This window comes from Octopus bimaculoides, chromosome 4 (genome assembly GCF_001194135.2).
Source record: "Octopus bimaculoides isolate UCB-OBI-ISO-001 chromosome 4, ASM119413v2, whole genome shotgun sequence".
Taxonomy (NCBI): Eukaryota; Metazoa; Mollusca; class Cephalopoda; order Octopoda; family Octopodidae; genus Octopus; species Octopus bimaculoides.
In genome coordinates this window covers 138,715,890-138,720,388 of record NC_068984.1, presented here as the reverse complement: position 1 = coordinate 138,720,388, position 4,499 = coordinate 138,715,890, and positions in this window count along the sequence as shown.

Genomic DNA, 4,499 nt, shown 5'->3' with positions numbered 1-4,499 from the left:
TATATATATATATATATATATATATATATATATATATATATGTCTTACAGAAATTACACTATTGTAACAAATCTATGAATGTTGCATACATAGAACTGTCAGATAAATAAATATTCACAAGTTTCAGAAGGTGTGTTCTTCAGACAACATATTTGTTGGAAGACTGAAGACTGCATGGCTATATGAAACTGTGTCCTGAGGGTTAGATACAACTTACTTAACATTTACTTTGTTACACACACACACACACACACATATGTGCACATATATATATATATATATGCATACATATGTATATACATATATGCATACATACCTATATACAAACGTACATATACACACACATACAGATACACCCAAACACATATATATTCTACATATATAAGTATATGTCATGTATGGTGTTTGAGTGTTAGTATTCATATAAGAAATGCTAAATGGTAAAGATGACAATAATAAAATGATATAACAGATGAACAAACCAGAGAAAAATATCAGCAGTTATGGAGAGAATTGGAACAATGTACAAGTAGTAATTCCAGTGCCAATCAAATTATTTAAAAAAAAAAAAAACCTAGAAATTAAAAAAATAAAATGATTATCCTCAGGAAGGGATCCATAAAAATTGGGGGGAAAAAAAAATAGAAATTAAAATTTTGATGGACAAGTAAAAAAAAAACAAAAACTGATTCTCATTTAATGTCCAGAGTTAAGATATTCTTGATTAAAGCTAATGAAGGCTTTGTTCATTAGGTGATGTTGAACAAAGAGAATGAGGTGTAAGCGATGATAATGATAACTGATAATGATGCTGATAACGAAATGAAATGAGTAAAACAAAAGTTATATTTTGGCGGAATTTAGTTGATATAATTTTATTATTATTATTATTATTATTATAATTGTTGTAATTATTATTATCATTCTTATTGTTGTTATTGTCGTCATTATTATTATTATTATTATTACTACTGCTATTATTGTTACTACTAGTATTGTCACTGAAATAAGAAGAGTCTGTGTTGAGAGGTTTTTCGAAAATTTTTTTTTCTGAAGTATATAGAAGTGATACATTAATGTTTATAGTCAATATAGGTTCTGCTTCTCTTTTCTTGTGTCCCAATAGCTTACAAGCCTTGATGCTCAGCACTGGGGGTTGTCATAATGCTAAGTGGATGACATACTTCTTATTTGAGAAAGAGCACTGGTCAGTTGTGGGCAAGCTTTACTAGATAGGCTGTTAGTTATTTCGTATAGCAACTACAAACTAAGACAAACTGATTTAATAGTCCTTTCAGAAACTACATTTCAATGCCAGCAGCAGTGGTGCACGAGTGATTTCATTCATATAGCCATGTAATGAACAGTCTATATATATATATATATATATATATATATATATATATATATATATATATATATATATATATATATATATATATATATATCTATATATATATACATACATGTATATACATATATATCTCTATATATATATGTATATGTATATATATCGATATATATACATACATATATGTATACATTTATATATGCATATATATATCTCTATATATATATGTATATGTATATATATCGATATATATACATACATATATGTATACATTTATATATGCATATATATATATATATATATATATATATATATATATATATATATATATATATATATATATATATATATATATATATATATATATATATATATATATATATATATATACACATACATTTATATCTATATCTCTCTATATGTATGTGTATATAAAAGAGACCATATATCCACGTATACATATATATATATATTGTAGGTTTTAACATGTCAGAAGTGATTCCACTTATACATTGCATTTCCCATTGAAAAGCTAGGGATGATAAGAAAGAGTGTAGAGTTGCACAAGCTGCAATGATACAGACAATAACAGCACAGACATAGGTTTCACAAAGTGTTAAAAAAGCAGTGCATCGATAGAGAGCAATTAAAGATGTATTCAAATGTTTTTGTTTTGTTTTTTAATTTTGTTTTTCGGGTTTTTTTTTTTTGCAAGTTGAAACATTATGATTAGTGATGGAAGTGGCAGTTATAAATAGAGTAATATGAGTGCAAAGACATACAGTCTATTGTGACTAGAACGAAAAAAACACACACAAAAAAAAATAACGGTAAATTCAGCAGAAAGTGGCAGTGAAATAACTTACATGCATGCAGTGTAATAATTTTGAGAAATGTTAAACATGTTAGATGCAAAATTAGTCTCAACAGAATTTAACAGAAACTATTGAAGAAAGGATTTCAAAGATGAAGAACCAAATATTTGCAATAATTTGTGATGATATTAATTTATTTTATATACTTATTTGTTTTCTTTTTTTTTTTTTGTTACTTTAAGGAAATTCTAATAAACATCTAGGCATTTGCGTTATGAGTAGTGTATTCAGTCAGTAACTTTTAAATCACTTTTATTCGCATCTTATGCTAATTTTTGGTTAAACGGTTGTAATGGAGAATAAAAGTGTTTACAAAATCTAGGTGATGCATGATCTGTCAAAAAAATCACAACAATTTCAGACATCCCATTCAAAAAGATTAAAAAAAAAAAACAATTGGAATAAATTGATTTAAGATAATTACCCAAATCATTTGATAAACACCATGAATGAAAACTTAAATATAACATCACACTTTTTTTTTTTTTGTTCCTTTCAAATTTCCATTTACACAACTGACAAACAAAATCAAAAGAACATTTCATTGATTTCTTTATTTGCTCGTCTTGTCCACATACCATCATTTGGTCTCATATCTTTTTTTCTTTTTTTGCATTAGGCCAATTTCCCTGAGGACATATTATTATTTATAAGATTTGTAGCCTTTACCAATCAATAATCAAAAAGATTAGATTTAATAGATAATGTAATCTTCCATACAATTTATAAACCTTCATATAACCATATCATTCAAACCTTCTTCTAATGATGTAGTTAAGTTTGCAATTTAAATAAACCATGAAGATAATGGCAGTATATTACCTTAACCCTTTGGCATTTAAACTGACCATATTGGGCCTAAATATTCTACTTGTTTTACATTCAAACTGGCCAGATTTAGCCTCTCACACCTCTCCTACAGTGTCATTGTAGAAATAAGCAATCATTACCAAAACCTTGAAGTTAAAATTTAATGCATAATTAGTTCAAAACAATGTAAATAAGTAAGCATTGCAATTGACTGAGTTATTCTGAATGCTAAAGGCTTAAAATCATGTGTCTATTATTTATTCATAATATAAGGAAGTAAATTTGTCAAAGACAGTTTTTTTCAACTTGTTAATGGGTCTAATATATTTTATGATGCATACTTTGAGACATAATCACACAGGTATAGATAGAAGATTTACTGGAATGGATTTGTTAAATGGCTTATCAATTTGGCATTAATGTCATCCAGTGATTGCACAGATGCAGATACAGGCATTAAATCATGTTACTTGGTTTATAAAGATATTTTTACAGAATTCAGCTCTGTTTCATGAGCAGACAACTGAAATTAAACTGTTAGCATTTGAGCCAGGCTTATGCAATAAAAAAATAAATAAAATGTTTTCATATCTGCATTTGGAAAACAGTTATAGAGCAGTGTGAGAGCAAAGTTTGTTTTTGCGTTTTTATGCATAAAAGATATTTTTTTCAAATTTAGTTCTTATTCCTGATGAAACTTAGTATTACCCTCACTGTTGTTTACCCTAAAATTAGATTTCAAATCATAGGCCAAGAAGAAACAGGTGAAGAACAATTAGAAGTTATTAAGTAGTAAAGGTTTTGTCAGTGAACTAATGGACAGGTAGAAAAACCAAAATGTTTTTGTTGAGTTGTGTGCAGAGGCTTTCAGTGGAGCTGCGTCAAGTTGCCAAGAAGAAATGTTAACAAAAGGAAACTTATTAGTCAGAATACTTAGCAGAAAATGAGAAAAGAACAAATGGATTGTTCTTTTAGACAAGAGACATACCTATTACTGCGAAATATACGAAAAATGTTATAAATCGAAACCCTCACCCAGGTGTCTCATTCATTTCTCTACAAAGTTTTTTTTACTTAATGACTCAATGTTAATTAATCAATAATTAATCCATAGACTGATCTATGTTACTGATATGATGTTAGCTGTTGAAATAATTGCCTTCACTCTAAAAGTTAGGACAGAGGTGTTACACAGCTTTCTTTCCATCTGGAATAAATATCCCAGTTTCCAGTTTTCCAAGTTGTCTACAAAATTGCTTAGCATCTTGAAAGCAAACCCAGCTCCTTTATTCCAGCCTCTACATAAAGCTGTATATATATATATATATATATATATATTTATTTATTTATTTATTTCTAAAATAGCTAATGTTTAGTGTCAACCTTTAAATTTCAATGAAATTTTGGTAGAATTTTATCAATTGTAAGTTTAAAAAAAAACCAAAAAAGGGAAGCTTCATTAC